Source organism: Camellia sinensis, chromosome 10 (assembly GCF_055761805.1).
Source record: "Camellia sinensis isolate YWXY chromosome 10, ASM5576180v1, whole genome shotgun sequence".
NCBI lineage: Eukaryota > Viridiplantae > Streptophyta > Magnoliopsida > Ericales > Theaceae > Camellia > Camellia sinensis.
In genome coordinates, this window is record NC_138970.1 from 81,125,231 (window position 1) to 81,134,953 (window position 9,723).

Below are 9,723 nucleotides of genomic sequence, written 5' to 3' on the forward strand. Positions count from 1 at the left end.
GAAGCTTGTCTTGAGTTAGTAGAAATTCCTTCGGTAGGGGTAACGTATTGTGAACTTTTGTTTTACATGTGCAATATGCCTTATGTAACTAATAGTTTATGATAATGATTATGACATAATGGAATTGTAAGATTGTGAATTTCTTTGTACTTTATTGTGTTCATAGCACCGTTGTTATTTCTATTAATTGTTATTATAGAAATGTTACATAAGTGTTTGTTGTGGCATCACTATAAGAGTGATAGGTGTTGTTGGCTGACAGTATGAATTTTTCCTAGTGTTATGGCCTCGGATAACTTTATTAAATGGAAATGTTATGGATTTAATTTAAATGGTAATGAGGAATTTTAACAAGTAGTTCTTTGCAACTCAATTGTGGATGATTATGTATTTTGAGTAACACTTCTGTTTTCGTAAAATGTTTACAAAACTTTAGAGTTTAACATGGAAGCTGAAAATGTATTTTGGTTGTGGACGATGTAAGTCTGAGCACCTTTTACGAAAGATTATATATATAAGAGAATGATTTTCAAAGAAATTGGTGAAAAGAGGAAAATTTATTTTTTCTTAATAAGTTGTGTTATTGATTATTTTACCTTGATTGGTTGGCTTGGGTAGTGACTTAGCTCGAATTGCTAATTAGTTATTTTACCTTGATTATTTTACCTTGTTATGCTGGGGTGTTGTCTTTGAACATGTTTTGTTGTAATTTCTCTTCTTTTTTGTGAGTTGACCGAGAGTTCTATTGTGAGGGTTTTTCTCCATGTTTGAGTGTTGAGCACTCGGTGATGTTTATATGTAGTGTTGATGGTTGAGACGTGGTTGATGTCTTTAGAGTGCGGGTGGTAGTTGTTATCATTTTTGTCCTATAGACCCCAACGAGTTGTGTGGATCGAAGAGGCATTCGTGACCTTTTCTTGAGTTCTTGTTGTTCGGGAGTCTTTGGGGCCCCAGAGTGTTGCATCAGGATCTGGGAAATTATCCTAAGTGTGGATTTAGCCTTGGGTTGGTGGCTGTGTTTTCTTTTTTGGTTGTTACCTTTTTATTTTGGTGTTTGTTTAATTTCAAGGATGAAACTTCCTAAGTGGAAGAGATTGTAGTGGCGCGGGTCAGAAAACTCGACCCATTTTATTTTTGGTTAGGACATGGGGTTGTCTCGGGTAACTTTGACTATTCTGGGAGGTTGGACCGTTGTAGTGCCTTCGATTGGCTGTTGAGTAGCAATCCAAATTTTTTGTGTTGAGTTGGTCATGCCCATAGGGGGCCGCGACGGGAGTTCAGGTTTTTGGCCCAGGTGAGAGTCGCGTTGCCCACGATAGGATGTGGTGAGGAGTTGCAACTGGCTTGGTCACACCCGCGACCTATATAGTTAGGGAGTTCGCGCCCGTTGTAGACGTCCCCGAATGCCCCGGGAGAAATCCCGTTTTGTTCATTTGGGCTCACTATAGTTCGGACTCAAATGTCATGGTTCTTAATCTGATCTCACAAAGTGCAATGCAAGATTGATAAATCACCAAAGAGTCCAAGTCTGGCAAATCGTTTTGGAAAACAGATTTTTAGAAAGAAGGGCCAAACATGGACTGCTTTGCCAAATACAGAGTCGCCACCTAAATATTTTATTTTGTGGGAAATTTAGGAAACCCTGACTCGTGCCTAAGGCCACGTGTCCGTCATCACCAAAGTTGCCTCGGCTCGGGAACTTGGGTACGATTGGGGAAGGTCACTTCTTGAGCACCCCCGCTCGCCCGATCAAAGATCGGCCTCTACTAACCATGATATCGAGTTTTGAAAACATTATGTGCTCTTATTCCGGTTATTAGCCTAGAATTACTATGTGATGCGCACAACATACAAGTATAGACTAGATCGCCTAAGTTGGAACAAAACATCGCATATCCGTTTGTTTTGAAAATGGATTTGAAGTTTGCTACTCGCAAGTAGGCTAAAAACACGGGTTTCGACGAATTATTCCAATTCAAGCAACCCAACCTTCACCCACAGGCATTCAGGCAGTTATATCATGTAAGCAGATAGCCTCATGGTAAGCATGCTCTCATGGCAACACTCACACACATGCAAGGATGCTAAAGTGTAAATGCTTACCTAGTACTCCCAGCCAAAACAGAAACTAGTTAGTAATCAAATGCATGATCCTAGTTCATGTTAAGATGGCTAATGCAACACATGCAAAATGAAACTAGAAATAGGCTTGGTTATTCTAAGATGTCATGTGAAATGCAACTTGATACATGTATTCAAATTGGAATTGAAATACAATGCAGTTAGCATGATGCGCCATGCAATACGAATGAATGTGTGCAAACATGCTATCATAAGTATGCTAATTGAAACGTGCCTTAAAACTAACCATTGTAAGTGGTTAAATAAAAGGGAGAAAGACGTAGGGTTGGAAGACATGCATCACACACACGCACTCTTATTACACAATTTGCCCTCTCTCAGAGGGACCGAAAGAATAATACAAATTAACTAACTAACAAGCTAATTAATTATTACACAACACTTAACTAATTAAATGAATTAATTAAGCTAAGAAAGCAGTAAAGAGGCCTTGGGAAGAGGGATGAATGCATGCATGTTCGGTTTCGCTTGGAAATCCATCGCCATACTCATGCTGCCTCTGTTTACACTGCTTTGCACTTCTGAAAACTGCACAAGTCTCCAGGATGTTTCTAAACCACCTTCTGAGCACTGTGGAAGGTCACCGGCCAAAAGGCAAGGCCACCGGCCATGGGAAACTGGTCATCGTCCATGTGTGAGGATCTCGGCCAACAATTCATAGCCGGCCGGCACTGAAGATGGCCGACCGGTCATCTCTTTCCGCAGAATCCTGTTTTGTTGCAGCAGAGGGCAAACAGAGCATGGCAATGCATTTTCAAAGCAATGTTTGCGCAACCATCCTTCTTATCATGTTTAAGACTCAAAGGAGTATGGTTTTCGACCCTCGGACCATCAATCACGCATTTCAATGCATGATGGCCAAAGAAGCCAAGTGTACAACTCAATATGGAACGAAATGCACGAAACACATAAAGGGTCCCAACCTCTATCATGATTGATCAAGAAGCAAGAGATGCACACACAATGCAATGCAACCTAGGCAAGCAAGTGTAGACGTCCCCGAACGCCCCGGGAGGAACGAGTCCCCCGTTCCGTTCGATATTAGGCTCACTACAGTTCGGACTCTCAATTTGTCACGGTTCTAAGTCTGAACCAAAGAGTCCAAATCCGGCAAATCGTTTTGAGAAAACAGATTTTGAAAGAAGTGCCAAACATGGACTGCTTTGCCAGATACAGAGTCGCCACCTAAATATTTTATTTTGGGGAAATTTAGGAAACCCTGACTCGTTGCCTAAGGCCACGTGTCCGTCATCACCAAAGTTGCCTCGGCTCGGGAACTTGGGTACGATTGGGGAAGGTCACTTCGTGAGCACCCCCGCTCGCCCGATCAAAGATCGGCCTCTACTAACCATGATATCTATTTTTGAAAACATTATGCGTTCTTATTCCGGTTATTAGCCTAGATTTACTATGTGATGCGCACAGTATATAAGTATAGACTGGGTCGCCTGAATTGGAACAAAACATTTCATGTTTGTTTGTTTGAAAATGGTTTGATGGTGCTACTCGCAAGTAGGCTAAGACGTAGATTTGCCACCCTCGGGTGGGCTTAGAAAAACATGATTTTGCCACTATCTAGTGGGCTTTAAAACACACATTTGATGAATTGTTCCAATCCAAATAACCCAACCTTCACCCACAGGCATTCAAGCAGTTATATCACATCAGCAAATAGCCTCATGGTAGGCATGCTATTCATGGCAGTCACTCACACGCATGCAAGGATGCTAAAGCATAAAACTTACCGAGTACTCCAACCCAAAACAGAAACTAATTAGAAATCCATGCACGATCCTAATTATACAGAAATGCCTAATGCAACACATGCAAAAATGCAACTATAGCAGGCTCGGCTATTTTAAACATGGCATATGAAATGCTACAGCAAAATTTGATGGGTCGTTGAACACACCAAAATTAAATACTAAACTATACCAAATTCTATCAGAATAATGGCAAGTCCAGGTATCGATCCACAAGGACTATTGTGAAATTAAACTAATTTAATTGTTAAATTCCTAAATTAATTTTGATAAAAAGATTGAATGATCATAACCTAATTTAATAACAAATAAATTAAACTAAGGAATTAAATTATCAATAATAAATGAAATTGGATTTACTAAATTGGGAAAAAATCCTAGGGTAGAGAATTCACCACTAACCACATAATTAGGGTTTCCAATTGAAATTAATTATGCTATGGTTTGAACGAATTAATGCTTCACAACTACAAGCTCAAAGCATTTAACAAGAAGATCATCACATTCAATTTACGAGCACGAACCATCTCAAGTAATACGAATCGTTCACTCTAAACTAGGGTAGTGATACGACTTGTTCCTCGTAGCATGGTTCGTCCCATACCTTGAATGTGAAGGAATAGAAAACTCATGTATGGATAATATTCAACAATCACAGAAAGTCAAATATTTGAAAAGATAATGAAAATTATATATAAAGAATTTCTAAAACACCATACAATGGTTCAAACCTTTACATAATATAAAATCAAAAAAGAAAACTACATAATTACATGGCTAGGGTTTCATCAAAACCCTAGAAAAGAAGACTAGCCACTCATGGAGGAGTGGAAGGAGGTAGAAGGAGAAGGAACAACCATGGGAGACATCTTTGAAGCTTCTCTTCCTCTTTTTGCAAACCCTAGCCTCCCTCTTTAGGTCAAAACAATTTCAGAACCCTAATCTAGCCTTTTACTTGCCTTTTTATACTTCCAATCTCGTCCAAACAGGTTTAAAACGTCGGTTTGACTTTCCCAGAAAAAGTCAACGCACGTGCGGGAAAGTCAACGCACGTGCGGAAAAAGTCAACGCACGTGCGGGAAAGTCAACTCTGCCCAAATTCTGTCTTTTTGCTCATTTTATGCTCCGACGATGTACAACCTGATTGACACTCAATACACATAAAATATACAGTTTGACCAGCAAGTGAAGTTAAGAGATTCTAATTAACGGCCTCAATGATGTACATTTCGGCCTTAATCAACAGCTAACATGTATTCAACTTGGAATTGAAAATACAATGCAGTTAGTATGATGCGCCGTGCCTGGTGCATGCAAAACAGATGAATGAATGCAAACATGCTATCATATTGTATGCTAATTGAAACATGCCCTAATTTAACCATTATAAGCGGGTAAATAAAAGGGAGAAAGACGTGGGGTTGGAAGACATACATCACACACACGCACACTTATTACAATTATGCCCTCGCGCAGAGGGTCCGAATAAATAGTACAGTCTAAATAATACAGTCCAAATAATACAGCCCAAATATGTACAAATCCCTAATTAATTTACAAATTAACTAAGAAAAATAATAAACTGGCATGCAAGCCAGGGACTGTCTTGACTCTTCTCCAGATGATGGATGATGCATGTCCGGGTCGCCTTTGCACGGAAATCCACTGTGATGCCCCAATTAGCCTCTGTTTTGCAATATTTTTTTGGAAAGCGCGCCAAGCCCCGGAAGACTGCTGATTCTTGATTTGCTGCAACAGAGAGCAGGAAAGGGGCATGGCAATGTATTTTCACACATGTATGCGTGACTACTCTTCAGGGAGTGTAGTCCTCGATCCTCGTGCCACCAATCACGCATATCGATGCATGATGGCCGAGGAGTCGATTTGCATGACTCAATATGGAATGAATGCACACATAAACACAACAAAACCTAAACTCCATCATGGATAATCCGGAGTGTCGGTGACTGGGAATTGAGACACGTTCCGTCACTCGAAGTACGAAACGTCTCTCGTTTCCCGTGCTCGGGCTAACTCCTATCCCAAGCACAATGCAATATGCATGACATGCATGAATGCAACTAATATACAACCTAGCATACACAATGCTATGAAATGAAATGGCATACACAATGCACGAGATAACATGGCATACACAATGCGCTAACATACAACCTAGCATACACAATGCTATGAAATAAAATGGCATACACAATGCAATATGGGCTTACACCAACATGAGTGGACCTCAGCCACACTCACATAAGAGGTCATAAGATGAAAATGAGACACTCGAGATGCGTGCACACGTGCACGCAAACCGAGGATCGACCCTAAGGCACGAAATGCCACTCTAACAAGACATGGAAAAACATGGAATATGGCATACTAACATGCAAATTTCAGCAGCAAAAAGTGATATAAAACAGCTCCGAAACATGAAAGCATGGCACCCGAAGCATGGAATGAGACCCGAAATGCAAAACTAGGCATACGCAATGACCTATAGCTATACAAATCATGCATTATTCGAACATGAAATGTAAAGACAGACTCAAGGAAGTCCCAAAACAAGCATATTTACAATTTTAAGGAAGGCCAAACAGTGAACACAAATGGGGCTAAGCTAGCATGCAAAAAATGGGCCAAAAGGGAGGCAAAGAAGGAAGTGATGGCTGCCGGCTCTAAACAGATGAGGGCCCTTCAACAATGTTGAAGAGGGGCCCAAAATATGACCTTTTAAAGTTTATGATCAAACCCAAAACAGTGCAAAAACATGCTCAAAATACTATGCAAAACAAGGCCAAAAAGAGAGCTATAACACAAAGTACAAAAAGGATGCCTCAAACAGTAAAAGACCCTCAATGAAACATGAAGAGGGGGTCAAAATAAGGCCATTTATAGTTCAGACCAAAGTCCATAAACACAAACACATGGGGCTAACAAATCATGCAAAAATGAGGCCAAAAGAGGGATATAAAGGCAAGTGGCAAATGGAAGCCACAAACAGTGATGAGCCCTTCAACAATATTGAATAAGGGCTCAAAATAAGCTTCTTTACAGTTCAGACTAGAGCTCAAAACAGTTTACATATAGGCCTAAAATAATATGCAAGAAAATGGCATACAAAGGAGGTAATGAAGCAAGTGCAAAAAGGGAGCCTCAAACAGTGAGAGGCCCTTAAACAAACATGAAATAGAGCTCAAAAAAATGATATTTTCAGTTAGGGTCGGAGCCCCAACATGCAAGCACAAAGAGCTAAGATGTGAACCAAGAAAAGGGTCAAAAAGGGGAGAAGATGACTTACCCTTGAAGATTAATCTTTGACAGCCTTTTGGACCAAGAAATGCTGCCTCCTAAGCTCTGAGAAGATCCTCCAAGCTGCTGGAATGGAGTGGTGGTGTGGTGCTAGGTGATGGTGAGGAAATAGTGTAAGAATCAAAGGGTTTTTTTTAAGGCTTAGAGTAGAGAGAGAGAGAGATTTAATGTGAGAGATCCAAACCAAAATTTTCTAACCCCTAAAACACAGCTGGGGGGTCTGTTATATAGACACAAGAGGATGGAAAAGAGGGGGAAAAATGGGGGGGAAATGAAATTCAAATTTCCCCCCAAAATTGGCCTAAAAGGGAGATAAAGGGGCAAGTGATAGTAGGAGATCTCAAACCGAAGAGAGCCCTTCAACAAAGTTGAAGAGGGGCTCAAAATAAGACACTTTGTAGTTTATGACAAGCCACGAAAATAAATACAAGTAGGCCTAAACTATCATGCAAGAAAAGGCCTAAAAGAGGGGTAAAGAAGCAAGTGGCAGTAGGAGATCTCAAACAGCAAAAGGTCCTTAATCAAACATGAAAAGGACCTCAAAATATGACTATCTCAAGTTCGTGTTGGAGCCCAAAAATGCAGAATGAAGGTTCGGGAGCCAAAACACGCAGTTCGGGGCCCCGAAAATGGGCTGTTAGGCGCCAGAAGTGGTGTCCGACCACGAAGTTGGTCTCTCGGACCACAGTGTCCCTCAAAAGGGAGGAAATAAGGTGTGTGCCAAAAACCGGAGCAAACGGAGGTGGTTAAGTGGTCCCGAACCGAGGCACATGGCCGACAGCTCCGAAAAACTAGGAACTGGGCTCCAAACGGGAAAAATGGCCTACGACCACAAAACGTAGCCTACGGCCACTGAGAGATGGTCTACGAGACCTCTCCCTCCCTTCGGGAAGAAAAAACAGAGAAAACAGGGCCTGATTCGCAAACCGAGGCAAAGCACAAAAGAGTCCGGAAGTCTGGAGGCAAGACTCGCAGCCGGGATTCCGCAACCTCAGAACGAGCACAATATGCAATATCACCGAGCGCTCAATCGGTGATGTCTGAGTCTTAAGGTCGGTCAAAAATGGGGTGTCTACAGCAAGAAAGCATGCAAATAACTCAAGTGTACAACAAATCTAATGCAACATGAGCATGTTAACATGCAATATGCAATAGGCATACAACCTAAACGTGTGGACATGTATAGCATGCAACAACATGCAAAATGAAACAAGCATGCAACAACATGGTGAGATGGACTTACACTAACGTGGATAGCTCTCAAGAATGCCAAAATCAGTGGCCAAATGAGATGAGAACAAGGCCCAAGATTCATGCAAACATGCACAATGCAAGGGCTCCAAGCCTAAGGCACAAAATGCAACTCTCCAAGAGCAATGCAAGGATGAAACATGGCATACATTCTAGCTCTGAAATGGCATACTAAATGGCCCCAATATGACTCCGAAGCACGCAAACACTCATGTAATGCATTATTAAAGACTCAAACACCGAAGCTAGTGAAATGCAATACACTATAGACATGCAAAGCGATGCTCAAATGACGAAACCAACCCCAAACAGACCTGATGCAGGCCAAAATTAGTGGCAAAATGTATTGGGATGGTAGCTCGGAATGCACAAAGATGAAGCTCATGCAATGGTCCACAAATGAGGCATACAAGCACAACTCTCAAACGCATTTAAAGAGTGATAAATGCATGTTCATGACCATGAAACATGGACTGAAATTACACTACAAATGATGCTAAATCATTGAAATAGGCCAAGTAATGCATACTAAATGACTCAATACACAAAGCTTACAAGCAAGATTGAACCATAGCTATGCAAAATAAGTCATGGGTGACCAAGACAACCAAAATCAGACCTCAAGTATACCAAAACATGGATAAAATCTTCTTGAAGTCAAGCCAAAAGCATGCTAAAAAGGCATGTCACAACATGACGCATGTTAGGCTATTTCATGGGATTGCATGGCAAGTACATGGTGCATGCAAGGGCTAACCAAACCAAACCTAAACAAAGGTATGACATGATAAAATAAGCCCAAGAACATGCTGAAATGGACACAACATAGGCTAAAATGAGATGTTACTTCAAGGAGCATACAAAGCTAGTGTGTGTGATTTACACTACAAGTGTATGAGGCATGCAAGGGCCAACCAAACCAAGCAAAAATAGATCTAAGGCGTGTTAAAACTACACCAAAAATCTATTGAGATGGCCCAAAAACAAGCTAGAAACACATGCTCAAACATGAGGCATACAAGACTAGTTTGCAAAATTTACACTACAAGTGTATAAACCATGCATGGAATGACCAAGATAGGAAAAAATAGTGGCATATGACAGAAAAATAACCACAAATACCAACTAAGACATGGCCAACATGAACTTAACAAAGGTGCTCACACATAAGGCAAATATGACAAGTATTGAAGACAACAAGGAGAGGGGATGGCCCTCTCCTTCTTAGGACCTCAAAACACCACCCCCA